Consider the following 14,764-nt stretch of genomic DNA (forward strand, 5'->3'; position numbering starts at 1 on the left):
CTATTTTGAATGAAACGCTTGATTGTTCGATGATCACGCTTCAGAAGCTTTGCAATTTTAAGAGTGCTGCATCCCTCTGCAAGATATCTCACTATTTTTGACTTTTCTGAGCCTGTCAAGTCCTTCTTTTGACCCATTTTGCCAAAGGAAAGGAAGTTGCCTAATAATTATGCACACCTGATATAGGGTGTTGATGTCATTAGACCACACCCCTTCTCATTACAGAGATGCACATCACCTAATATGCTTAATTGGTAGTAGGCTTTCGAGCCTATACAGCTTGGAGTAAGACAACATGCATAAAGAGGATGATGTGGTCAAAATACTCATTTGCATAATAATTCTGCACTCCCTGTAGATGAGTGGGACCGTCGCAGCAAGAGCTTTAGAATGTGTATACGAAGGAATCAACGACTCTGAGAAAAAAGATTTTGTGGATAGGAATGCAACACATTCTTGGGTAATTAACAAGGGCTTAGTTGTTTGATCATTATATTTCTATCCCTCCGTTACAACTTCCCGCAGTTAAATAACCAGTAACTCCTGAGTAAGCATTTAGTAGAGTAAATGGTTATCACTTAAGGGTTAAAGGGCCTAGTTTCCCCGAACCACAAACACTGGTGCTGGTTTCTCTTGATTGTTACACAGAGCACACTGTGACTGATTCGGTAAAAATACCCAGCAGTCCACTAAGGAATCTGACGGCCCGAGGACGATCTCAGTGATTTAAGCACCCGTAGAAACGGAAACACCTACGCACTGCGGTGGAGTGACATGGTGCAATGCATTAAAGGGATTTAACCACTATTGAAATACGGAACACTGATTAACTCCCACGCAAGGAGACATTTTATTTTTTTTCTATCCGAGTAATGTTTTGGCTAGAAGTAAAATTAAATGCCAGGATTAACTTATTTACCATTTGGAGGACAAACACTTGAACCTATCTAGACTAACTGAATGCATTGTGTTCTTTCACCATTTGTGTTACTGCCTTGGAATGTTTTGCTTCTTTGCACTTGTGTTACTGATTAGGTTTGTTTCACATCAATGAGAAATTCTACTTTGGGTTCTTTTAAAAGACTGCACCAGGCCATATATGCATTGTGGAAGTGAATAATAAAACCTGATTCACTGATTAATACATTGAAAAAGAAACCTCAATAAAAACACTAAAATATGGCATGAAGAAAAAGGTCCACATGTTCCCTGAAAAACATGTTTATAATTCATAGTGAATTAGCGTTATTTTCACTATTGGTTATGAAAGGTAACCCACCCACACTCTCCTAAACCGGGTCCGGCACCATCTTCTATAGGCAGGATATGTAACAGCCCTTTACCACCCTTAACCTCATGTGTAAAAATTAACTATTCCAATATGAAACGTTAGAACACTGTAGGCAAATGTATTCAACAGCTCTTTGAAGCCCATAATTCCCCATGCTTGATGTAGCTAATAACATTTTCCTTACAGCAATCATGAAAATACTGCACCGGGCATATGTAACAGCCATTCAACACCCATTATTCCCTCTGTAGAAAATCTCTAAGCCAATTATCCCAAGAGGGATAAGTAAATCACAGTGCCTGGGATATGTAACAACTACTTACCACCCATAATTCCCGGTGTAAAAATTACATATTTTCCATTTGCTGAACAGTACACATTTGCACATTGTGGCATATGTGTATACATAAAACAGTCCTTTGACACCCATAATCCCCCATGTGTCAAATAGCTATTTATTGTTTCTTTACAGGTAATGTGTGCTATTTAGGAACGTAAGACAAATCCTTTAGGAGGCTCCATGTGGTTCAGAATACAGATGCTCGTCTTGTCAGAAACACTCCTCGGAGACATCACATCACCCCCATTTTTAGACAATTACGGTGGCTTCCAGTTAGGCATCTGATTTTATTTTAAGCCATGACAGCTATTCATCTGGTGGTTCATGGATTTTCTGATGCCTTTCATAAATCTAAATTATCGATCTATATTCTCCTAGACTTTTGCGATAGAGACAGGTTCATCTTTTAGTGACTCCTAAAGTCCGTAGTAAGAGTTATAGTGGGCAGGCTTTTCCCATAATAGCCACCAAAGAGTGGAATAAACTCCTAGATGAAACTTGACCTTTTGAAGCCCAAAGCGATTAATTGCAAAATAGCTTATTAACATTACGTTACAGGAATCATGAACATACAGTGCCAAGTATAAGAAACAGCCATTTGACATTTATCGTCCCCAAATGAAAAAATCACCTTGCCAATTATCTCAAAAGGAATATGTAAAACAGAAGGCCAGGTATATGTCACAGCAATTTATCACCCATCATCCCTATGAAGAGAATCGCTATGCCTATTATCTCTACAGGAATGTGTAAAACGCTGTGCCTGGGATTTGTAACAGTCATTTACCACTGACCATCTCCCATGTAATATTTGCTATTCCAGTTTTCCCAACGGAAAACATTAGAACATGGTGAAAAGTGTATTCAACAGCCTTGTGAAGCCCATAATCTCCTAATTGCAAAATAGGTAACGACTGTTTCCTTACAACTATAATGAAAATATTGTGAAGGTATACGTAGCAGCAATTTAACACCCATCAACACCAATGGAGAAAATCACTTTGCCCTTTATCTCAAAAGGTGTCAGTAAAACACAGTACCTATGATATGTAAAAGCCACTGACTACCCATTATCCCACATGTACAAATTAACTATTCCCGTTTCCTCAACAGGAAACATTTAAATATAATGGAAAATATATTCATCTGCCCTTTAAAACCAATAATCACTGATGCGTAACATACCTAGTTTCTGTTCCATACAGGAATCATGAAAGCGCAGTGCCAGGTGTATGCAAAAGCCATTTCACACCCATCTCCCCTCATAAAGAAAATCACTATGCCTGTTGGCTCAAGAGGAATAATTAAAACACCATGTCCTGGAAATTTAACAACCATTTACCACTCATAATTTTCTTGTATAAATGATCTATTCCCATTATCCCAACACAAATTTATTGGCAAAACATCACATTTCATATACAGAAAAAAGAAAATCCCTAAAAGCATACTACGCAGCCCTAACCAGTTTTGCAGGTCCATGTGTGACTAGCTGCTCTATTCCAGGTTTTATCTTTGAATTCCAGGACTTGTGGAATTGTTAATTCCGTTATAAAAAGTGGGCTACAAGTTCCATAACTGAAAGGTAAAATTGTGACCTAAAGCAGGTCCTCAGGCATGGACATGGGAAACTTGGCAGATAGAAGTATGTATGTATGTCGTGAGAAGTAGACCATTGTGATATGTCATGTAAGTATATAGGGTCATATGTACGAAAGCTTTTTCCCATAGGCACAGAATGGGTAAAATAATTTGATACATCTGGCCCATTGTTTTTCCTGAGCGTATTCTTTATTGGTAAAAGAGAACCAATACTACATTGAATGACTTGACACCAGCAATGCTATTTTTTTACAAAGTGTGTTTTTTCAAAGATGGTTGTCATTAAAATATATCCTGTTAGCTAAAGAATAATACAGTGGGAAGCAGTGAACTTTCAGTGTGTACCTGTAAGCATCAAACTACACTGTCTCCCTTTTATTAAAAGAATACTGCGCATCTTCACACCAATCTATTATGTCCCCGTTGTTACTGTCTCGCTTTTTTTTACAACATAAATGTGGTGCGCGCAGCAGCTACCAACGATTCCTGGGAACGGTCATTTATATTTTGCATAGAGTTGGATTAATTTGCTTCAGGACCTCTCGTTTTTCAATCAGTTGCATGAAGACGTAAGTGGAGTCAGATTTCGGTTTTCACAAAGCAGCCAGCATGACAGACTCTAAGAGACCGGAAATGACGAGGTACATCTCCTAAATCGATTGGCTTCCCACAGACCTAGCAGCCCGGAAGTGACAAATACGTTTTTTCCACAAGTCGTGAGAGCTTTGCGCCGGAAGTGTGGTGTGTGACGCGCTACTCAGGCGCCCGGCGACTTTCCTCTCTGTCCCGGGGCAGCCGAAGTGCTCTGTACGCGGTAAGTGTCTAGGGGCCAGGGTTCCGGAATCGGGGCATTAGGGAACAGGGAATCGGAGAAACCGTGTCTGCAGTGTGACCGCCGAGCTACCTTTCCCTGAACCAATGCGGTGTACGAAAGGGAAACGTTAGAGGCCTCATCTATCCCCAGCTAGAACTCATATCTGAGGGGGAACGGAGCAGGGGGCTTCTCGCCAGACTCGCGATAGAAGGATCAAGAGTCGTCTCTCAGCCTATGGGACAGGGTTGTTCGTTCTCTCTAGCCCTACTTTAAAACTATATGTTTAGCCTCTCATGCAAAATGGTGTAAGTAGGTTGTAGCTCATCACGTGTACTGCAAAACACAGTTTATCACCAGCTAGTCTTCGTGACGCAGAGAAGCGATGCACATTGTCCACTTCCAAGTAGTTAATTAATGTTGGACTTTGTTTTTTTAAATTTTATTTTAATCTGGTAAAAACGGTATTGTTCCCATCTCAGTGCCAGGGCCGGGATATCGGGGAAAACATGTTTGAGTAAAGAATACTTCTGGTAGCTTAGGGTGCAACCTGAGTGAAAGTGTGTAACTCGTGCTCCCCCTAAAACGAATAGCTCGTGAGTTAAACTACTGGTAGCTTTCCAACGACCTGTCAGTAGCTCTCCCATGTGCACCCCAGTCTTCTAACTTGTAACCTTTTGCTTGGTGGAAATAAAATTTGTATGACAAAATCGTGTATTCCAAGACAAAAATGTTCGTATTTTGAGAACTCTTCAGCTGATGTTTGTAGAAAAAAATGTTCGCAGTCTCAAAATATATTTCAAGCTGATTTTCGAATAATAAATATGTGGGGAGACATTACTTATATGATTACTTTCGTGTTGGGCGCACTGCAGAGTTGACTGGCATGTATTACCTCCATATAGGCAATCCAAATTGACAAACTTGTTTTTACATTACTAATGGCAGCCCTCGTGACGATACTGAGTTGATAACGCATGGAGATCTTAGCTATAGTGAGCACTAATATATCATTGTTGGATTTGCTCACTCTTACAGCAGTGATAATAGTAGCTCGCAGTGATGTTCATTGCACATAAGTAGCTCTAATCATCCCCCCAAAAATTGGGAACCCGGTGTAAAGGATGAGTGTTCAAGCTGCTAATCAATCATTTGCGATGATTCATGTATTATTATATTTATTTAGTACACGTTTTTTGTAATCTGTCATATTATCGTAGTGCCTTCATCCTCTTCCTTCATACCATTTACGCCTCTAGCTAGAGATGAGTTGATTTGTTTGCTGTTTGGGCAGCGTAGGTGCTGTTTTTTTTTTTCTTGCTTTGCTGTTTGTATTATATAATGTTCTTACACTGTTATCTGTTTCATGATGTAGGCTCTTCATAAACTAAACATAAAGAGTATCTGTGAAGGTGTAGATTGAAATAAATGTTCATGCGACACGAATAAGGAGACACAGAAAGGTAGCTTGGATATGAATGATGTAACAGTTTCTAGTTAAGTGGATAGGAAATGCTCTGCTGCTGTGGCATTGTTTTAAGAAGTGTGATTCTCAAAAACTCTTCAGCTGTCCACCAACAATTGAGTTTGTCGGGCAGTAGTGATGAGTTGCTATAATAAACATCTCAGTATGCGATGGACATTGCTCTGTATGTTACTTATGCAACCAGTGAATCCATTGCAGCAGGATAACCCTAACAGAGAAAGACCATTTCTTTTCCTTCAAAATGTCCCTTGTTTTTGTTTGCTTGTGTTGTGGGTGTTTGTGTTTATTGTTTGAAGGGCAATGACTTGCCGTTATCCTGCTCTCTTATTACAAACCACTTTGTGTTTTGGGGTATTGTTCACTGACAGTTCTCTAGTTATTTCTAGCTGCATATCGAGAGATTTCCCTTGTTGAAAAATGTCTTACTTTTTCAACACTCAGTAGACGGCAGGTACATAGTTGGATTTGTTATTCAGTTATCCAAGGCATATGCCAGATACTATTTGAACAGACACCGTCTGAGTTCCTGTCTTGGCAAACAAGGTTCGTGGGAACTCGTTTCCGTTTTTGAAAGACTATTTTAGACGTTTTCCAAGGAATACACATTCACACAGTGAATCTATCAGTATCTTAAACAATTGCTTAGAATCCAACTGGTTTCTTCTTGATCAGTTTATAGTTAGTTAGGTCCTCGTTTCTTTTAAGACAGGTAAGGCTGTAAATGATGTGCTCTTCTTGTTGCTCTTAGTCACCCTTAACTAATTTGTATACTTACTAACTCTGGACAAGAGATCTTGCTCAACGTTTTCTCTTAGTGTGATATTTATCCATGCTTTGTGCAAAACAGAGTTTCATGTGTTGTTCAGTGGGGAAAGAAAGTCATTTGTATACATCAGCATTGACGCACACCAGGGATCTGGGACATAGTTCTAGGGAGATATATATATAAATATATTCACTTAACAAAACAAAGGTTACAGGGTCATTATAGTTAGGCTCACATTTTAAACGTAGAAAACCATAGGAAGTTACCTGTTATTTCAAGTAAATATAACTTGTGCCCTAATCATGCAGAGTTTATGAACAATTTTACAAGTATTACAGTGATATTATTGGTGATGTTATCAAAGATGTCACGAGTGCTGTAAAATCTGGGGTAATTAGGAGTGTTGGGCAATGGCACAAGTTATAGTTACCTGAGCGCATGAGTATGTGTGTATATATATATATATATATATATATATTTCCTAACTATAACGTCCCTGTAACCTTTCTTTTATTCCTTGAATTTTGTAGGTTTTTTTATAACACAAAGTAATTTTAATTACTATACGTTAACCCAACCACCGCCAAACATGGCCTATAACCACCCAACCCTGCGCCACTCATGGACTTTAGCCGCAGAGCCTGGCTTGCAGCCAGACTCTGCAGCCAACCCCTTATAACCACCCAACCCCCATGTGTGGCGGGGTTTGGGTCTCGGCAGCAATTGACAAGAAATAACCCACTCATCAGCCACTACATGAGATATTGTGCTCGAAAAAAGCAAGGATGCAAACACCCCCCATCAAGGATTACAGATAATTTTTCAAGGTGGAAATGCAGAGAAAATCACTTGCTTTACCTCAAACGCATAAGAAATTAGAATGATTAGTATCTTACAGAAGTGGACCTTGAACATGGGCACCTGCTTTCTTTGTATCTGTAATTGCTTCCAGTTGAGGTTTAATTTCTGTCAAATGAGTATCATGCCAGAATGAATCTGGCCCTGTGTATTTATCCAAGAAGAAGCCACCATTTTGTGCGGAATGTGTACCCATCTGGAGTACTTTCTACTGGGTAATTAGTGCTACATTGTTGGGTTTATGTATAGTGCATCTCCTTCACTACAGCTGCTTAAGGTGCCGTGGTGATGTCTTCGGTGAACTTGGGTGTCTGGAACTTTGTCAGTGTTATTGTTCCTTGAGTGTCCTTATCAGAGGACTTTTTTAAGGTGGAACTGCAGATCCACCTTGAATATGAATATATATATATATATATATATATATATATATATATATATATATATATATATTTATTTCTGTTCTTGGGGACAGCATGTGGGAGCCTGAAACCCCGCAGTCCCAGGTGTCTCCTGCGGGAGCCCTCATTGCTCCCGCACAGAGTGAGCTGTTTTAAACAGCAGCTCCCTGCTTGCTATAGCAATGTTTTCATCTCTTTCCCTGCACACGTTAGAGATGAAAATTCCGCTTTCAGCAAACGAGCTGTTTAGCAGCTCCCATTGTCTGAATTATATTTGACATTTGGTTGCCCTGGGGGGTGGCGGTCCCTGTGGCTTTGATAAGTCCTAGGCAGGCCCCCCCACCCAACCTACTCCACCCGGGGAAAAATGAAAAGAAAGCACGAGAGACTGCACTTTTTTTTTTTTTATCAAGGACAAAATTCCCAAATATTCAAGATTTGTGTTGTGAATTAAAACAAAATAGCTTTTTAGCTGTGGGGAAGGGTTTCTTGGGGACCTCTAGACCAAGGCCAGGGGGTTAGGGTAACTGTACCCTGCCAATTTTGTTTAATTTTTTTCTATTTATTTTTTGGGGTGTCTCAGATGTCTCAAAGTGGTGCCAACACATGCTGGTTGAAGTATTGGCAGCCAATCCGTTCTCTGCACGAGATTGGGAGGATTTTGCTCCTCTAGATATACAAATTTAGTTTTCCTTAAACTTCTGGCTGCATTTACAGCAAAATAACAAAAACATAATCTGCATACCAAACTGTACCTTTCTGCCTATTTTGGTGTAGTTCCGCCCACTGGTTTGGCCTGTAGTCGTGTTCAAAACTCCTATGGAAATTAAAATGGCAAACACACTTTTTTTTTTATCCTCCTTTTTTTTTTTTTTTCTGCCCCCGCTTGACAGATCACGCCAAAACTTCCCATTCACAAGAAGATTCTTGGGTACACTTTTTATTTGGAGAATCTTGTGAATATTTGGTGGCAAAGATACAGGCATGTCCAAAAATGCTTTTTCTTTCGAAACTAGGTTCTAACCATAACTACCTACTGGTGACAGCCTCTATGTAATATATGTATTGAGTGACATTGAGGACAGAACTGGTGATGTTTGAGAGGTGCAAACATGCCCGACGAAAAAGAGTTGCTAATAATTGAACAGGAGAAAGACACGGACAGCATGAGCAGAAAAAGGGGACTCTAGGAGAGGAACAGCAGTACACACCTAAAAAACTGAACTTATGGGAACAGAAACTTTGGAACAGAGTAGACTAGGAGTACCCAACTCTTTAGACAGCCAGGCTTATTAGAACAAGGGCATAACACCAGCACAGACACAAGGAAAGGAAGGCCTGGTCTGTGGGCTTAGGAATGCACCAATTTTGGAAGATTCAAGTATAAAAATAGATCGTGCATTAGGGCAGCAGATTCTACAGAGAAAGAGTAGGACATACACAAAGTGAAATTGCCACTGACAATGTAACTCTGCCCAGCTCACGTTCACACTACACGTAACCATTCTCTGCTTTCACACTTTACATGGCTACACCTTGACAGAATACTGCACACCAAGTGACTTAATAGGGCTCCTTTTCACAGTTTCACCCAGTTAACTTGCCCGTGCAGTATACCCCTTATTTTGTGGTAATCGACATTACACTATACCTTTCAAGCCTATTAGAATCGCAGCATGCTATGTGTTATATCTTGTGACATGTCAAATGACAATCTATTCTATGTACCTTTATTTTCATTGTACTGCTCCTGACAAGCTATGGAATGTAGAATGTAACCGGAGGGAGGATTCCAGTAGTGGGAGACAGAGGACAGTTGATGAAGGCTGCGGTCAGGGGTTTTTGTTTGGTGACTTAATAAACAGCTTCAACATATTTCCAAGGAGTGCCTTTTTACTTATTTGGAAAAGTGGCGACGAGGATGGGATGTGGAGATTAAGCACCCTATGGTTGGAACTGGCGAAACCTGTATGAAGATATTGGACCCCTGACTCATTTCTGAAGACGTTGGTGAAGTGAACAGTGTGCTCTCAGCATTTGTGGCAAGTATTTCACAAGAAAGAAAAGAAAAAGAAGATTGGGCTACTGTCTGATGGAACCCAGTTTATTGCTGATGTGTTCGAAGGGTCAAGTTGGAGAGCAACCGTGCCGTGGTTGTTTACGCATTCCGAGTAGTGTGGAAGTTTGAAATGTGCTGCAGCAAATTCAAGTAAAACTGTAAATTACAAAGGAAAGTGATCGTTGTTGCCCTGCATGACTGCTGTGATTTCCAGTAAAAAAACATATTATAACCAAGTTTATGGTTATTGAACAGTCAGTACTTCGTAGGGAGCTCGCGCTGTGAGCACGTGAAGCATAACTGAAAAACAGTTGGAGAGATATGTGCGCGTGATTGAAACTACAAGCCTGGGAGAGGCCTTGGATTCCTCTGTGAGGCGGCACAGCCACACGTCACGACGTCATGACAAAGGAAGTCATGGGGAAAGTCTAAAACGACATCTGTTTCCAATTTGGGAACAACAAGGAAGTGTTTAATTCGTTTTTTGATATGGTCGAGATTCTTGGACAATAATTGAACAGCTCCACCTGGTGGAGAAATTTCAAACTCACCACACATATTTATTTTGTATTAATCTGTTTAGTAGTAGGAATTAGCCTTGTACATTGAATTATAATTGTAAAAGGTTATTTAGCAAAGAATATTTACACCCCATGCATGTCTAGCTGGTGTAGACATAAAAATACATTGGTGTAAAAATGGCAGGACAGTCTATATGTGCACCGCCAATGTTTTTGCAAGAACCAGGATGCCCAAGTATAGCATGGGAAGATTGGAAGGACATGTTTGAAACATATTTAGAGGCCATAGAGGGGGACACGTTTGTTGCAAAAAGGAAATTGGCCATTTTGAAGCATTGTCTGGGTGTGGAAGGAAGAAGAGTTTTGAGAACGTTACCTATAAATGTTAATGAGTATAGAGATGAAAATGCTAGCTCGGACGCAGATGGGATAGAGGAGGATGAGTATGCAGATGCTTTGGAAGATAATTTTGGAGAAAAAAATAAGTGTAGTGGTTGAAAGACATACATTTTTTTCGCGAGCTCAACTGCAGGGTGAAACTATTGAGCAGTGTGTTGCAGTCCTGAGAAGATTGTCCATTTCATGCAAGTTTAAAGATATACGTGATGAAATAATAAGGGATCAATTAATTAATAGAACCAATAATGTTAAAATTCAAGAGAAATTGTTAGATTTGAAGGATCCCACTTTAGAAAAAACCATAGAGATAGCCAGACGTATGGAAGACACTTCCCGATATGTAAAAGAATTGAGCAGCAATGCATTCAAGGAAAAAATAGAGCAAAGTGAAATTGCGGCTGTGAATGTGGTTAAAAGACCTGCACGCACTAGTAGTAAGAGAGAGTTGGGAAATGGCTTGATGAGATCACAGGATGGAGATAGAAGAAAGACATGTTGTAGGTGTGGAAGTGCAAGACACACTGCAGAAGCAAGTAATTGTCCTGCTGGCAATGCAAAGTGTTTTAAGTGTAAGAAGATGGGACACTTTGCCAGAGTGTGTAAGATGGGTGCAAGCATGTATGTGAAAAAGGGAGTAAACCTGGTGAATGAAGGTGATGCTCAAATTGAACATCGGATGGTTACGGATAATGAAATCGAAGTGATGGTAGTATGTGGTGTAGAATCACAATACAAGGTAAATCAATTAGGTGAACAATATAATCCTCCAAAATGTACTGTGAAAATGAATGACAAAGCAGTACAAGCATGGGCAGATTCATGTTCGCCTTTTACATTGGTGGATGAGTCCGTTTGGGAGAGCATAGGCAAGTATGAGTTGTGTCCTACTGATGTTGAGCCTGAAGGGTATTGTGGGACTAAATTGCCTATAAAGGGATATTTCACAGCAGATCTAGAATTTTTGGGAAGGAAAGCAAAAGGCAAAATTTATGTGGTTGAAAAAGGGAGAACGTTGCTGGGTTGGAGGGAGCAACGAGCGTTAGGAATGATATTGAACCCCAATCATCCTGACCTGGTGTTGCTGACAGAGTTCAACAAGAAAAGTAAATGGTGCTCTTTATTTCCAAATTTATTTGCTCAAAGTTTGGGTTGCTTGAAGGGATTTGAACACAAAATTGTTCTAAAAAAGGGTGTGACCCCAAAGGTACATAAAGTACGGAATGTTCCATTAGCATTGCGAGAAAAATTGAAGGAGGAGTTGAAGCCTTTATGTGATGCTGGTGTGATTGAGCCTATTGAAGCCTCAGAGTGGCTGAGCCCTATAGTTATAGCGAGGAAACCCAATGGCAAGATTTGCATGTGTGTGGACTTGCGTGATCTTAATGAGTGTATATGGGTTGACCGGCATCCTCTTCCTTGCATTAATGAAATGTTGATGTCCGTGAAAAATGCTGGATATTTCACTACGTTAGATTTATCAAATGCTTATCATCAAATACAACTGCATTCGGATTCCAGACATCTTTTGTAACTCCAGAAGGGGCTTATAGATTTACTCGCATGCCTTTTGGCTTAGCATCAGCTTCGGCAGTGTTCCAAAGGGTCATGCAGAGGATATTGCAGGGCATGACAAATGTGCTTGTTTTCCAAGACGACATATTAGTGTGGGAAAAAAATGAAAAACTGCATGATGTAGTGCTATCGACGGTTTTGAAAAGATTAGAACAGGTTGGTCTTACTATTGGTTTGGATAAATGCAAGTTTGGGGTGAAAGAGGTTGAATACTTAGGACACACACTGACAAGTGAAGGGATTAAACCCAAGTGCAATTTGGTGGAAGCGATTGAAGAAGCACCAGTTCCTCAAGATAAAGAACAACTGCGTTCATTTTTTGGATCATTTTTCTGAAAGGGTCCATGTGTTGCGAGCACTTATGAAAAAAGGAATGATATTTAATTGGACACAGGAATGCCAACGGGCGTTTGAGGATATTAAGGGCTCTATTGTAAAAGCGGTAGTGTTAAAACCTTTTGATCCTGCTGATAAGACAATAATCATAACAGATGCCAGCAATTACGGTCTAGGAGCAGTGTTAATGCAGAAGTGTGATGGTCGGGAAAGAGCAGTGGCATTTGCTTCTCGTACACTCAAAGGTGCTGAAAGCACATACTCTACCATGAAAAGGAAGCATTGGCTTGTTGGTGGGGTATACAACACTTTAGAACATTTGTGTGGGGTATGGAGTTTGAATTGCGCACAGATCACAAGCCTTTAATTGATTTGTTTTCTACGAGGGGAGCTAGCAGAGCTACTCCACGCATAGCTAAGTGGATATATCGACTTCAAGGGTTTGTGTTTACCATAAAGTACATGCCAGGGACAAAGAATGTGAACGCCGACTGTTTGTCGAGACTACCATTGGTTGGGGAAGAGTATCCTGAGGACGAGGAATGGATGGTGGCAGAAATAGCTGAAGTGAGCAATGGTGCCGTCAGTGAGGAGGAATGGAAACAGGCCTTATCACACGATACCGAATTGAGTTTGCTTACAAGGGCGTTGTTATCTAAGCAGGGTTGGAAGATGTCGGAAGATTTGTGTGTTTTCAAAAATGTGTGGGATGAATTGTCTGTCTCTGATGGTATTGTGAGGAGGTGTGAAAGGTTAGTGGTACCCAAAAATGTACGTGTCAGGCTAATGGAGTTACTACATGTGGGGCATGGAGGAATGTCAGCCATGAAGCGAAAAGCCCGGGCAGACTTTAGGTGGCCAGGCATGGATATACAGATTGAACGTTTTGTCAGGAACTGTATTCCATGTGCATGTAGTGACAAGTCGCACACATCACAGGACACACCTTTGAATTTCATTCCATTTCCTGATCGAGCGTGGGAAAAAGTAGCCATAGACATTTGTGGTCCTTTTGAGTGTTTAGGTACTAATGACAGGTTTGCAATAATAATGATGGATTACCATTCTAAGTGGCCAGAAGTGGCGTTCATGAGGGATATAAAGTCATCCAATGTGATTACATTTTGTGAGGAGGTTTTTAGAAGGGAAGGATGTCCAGGCATTATTTTGTCTGACAATGGTCCTCAATTTGTTTCTGAGGAATTTGAGTCATTTCTTAGCAAGTGGGGTATTAAGCATCACAAGACACCTGTCTATCATCCCAGGGGGAATGGTTTGGTGGAGCGTTTCAACAGGGTGTTAGGAGAGTGTATACAACTAGCTATGTCTGCAAACCTGTGTTGGAAAAAACAAGTGAAGGATATGTTATGGGATTACAGAACTACACCACATTCTGGAACTGGGGAAACGCCATTCAAGTTGATGAAAGGTAGAGAGCCGTGCACAGTGGCCGTGCCTGCTTGGATGGAAAGGACAAATCGACAGGGGTTGAAGGAAAAAACAATGAAAGAAAAGGTTAGGAAGTACCAAGACCACTATGTGCAAAGACATAATGAAAAGTTGATAAAAGGGAGAAGGAGGTGTGAAAAGGGAATGTATGTCCGAGTGCGTGACTGGGGTATGTTTAAAAAGGGATTTTCCAAATGGTCAGATCCTAAAGAGGTGCTCGAAACCAAAGGAAACTTGGTGAGATTGTCAGATGGAAAGTGGTGGAATATGAGGAAGGTTACTTTGTGCAGCGAGATTGAAATGAGACAATGGTTTGGGACAAAGAAAAAAACTGCAACCGAGGTCGCTGAAAATAGAACATCTAATCGCGTTAAGATAAAGCCAAAGAGATTTTGCGATTATGAGTGTACTTAAGTATGTTTCACTGATTGGTTAGAGCGAGCATCCTTACCATGCATTATATGGTCCTGTATATATTTTGTTTTGTTAAGCATAGATGTTATGTTTTTTTTTATTTTCATTTTTTTTTTCCCGTTGTTATATTTAGTTTGTTTAAATGTTTAGGAAAGGGGATGTGTTATTACTTGTGACATGTCAAATGACAATCTATTCTATGTACTTTTATTTTCATTGTACTGCTCCTGACAAGCTATGGAATGTAGAATGTAACCGGAGGGAGGATTCCAGTAGTGGGAGACAGAGGACAGTTGATGAAGGCTGCGGTCAGCGGTTTTTGTTTGGTGACTTAATAAACAGCTTCAACATATTTCCAAGGAGTGCCTTTTACTTATTTGGAAAACTATGCAATACCAAAAGCCAGATCATGCCATCCAGCACTAAACCAAGTACCCTCTGAATTAGATTGTCTTTCCATGC

General features: G+C 40.3%; 1 protein-coding gene across 10 annotated transcripts in view; it reads left to right on the forward strand.

The window, feature by feature from the left end:
• Positions 1-3,949: 3,949 nt before the first annotated feature.
• Positions 3,950-14,764, forward strand: part of LOC138301017 (cyclin-dependent kinase 11B-like) — a 634,168-nt gene continuing 623,353 nt past the window's right edge. For 7 of the 10 annotated variants that reach the window (XM_069241025.1, XM_069241026.1, XM_069241031.1 and 4 more), the window contains exon 1: positions 3,950-4,047. The gene's annotated coding sequence lies outside the window, so the exon portion shown is untranslated. The remainder of the gene's footprint in view (positions 4,048-14,764) is intronic. The other 3 variants (XM_069241036.1, XM_069241029.1, XM_069241033.1) reach the window with 3 other exon arrangements.

The sequence above is a fragment of the Pleurodeles waltl genome, chromosome 6 (genome assembly GCF_031143425.1).
Source record: "Pleurodeles waltl isolate 20211129_DDA chromosome 6, aPleWal1.hap1.20221129, whole genome shotgun sequence".
Lineage (NCBI taxonomy): Eukaryota > Metazoa > Chordata > Amphibia > Caudata > Salamandridae > Pleurodeles > Pleurodeles waltl.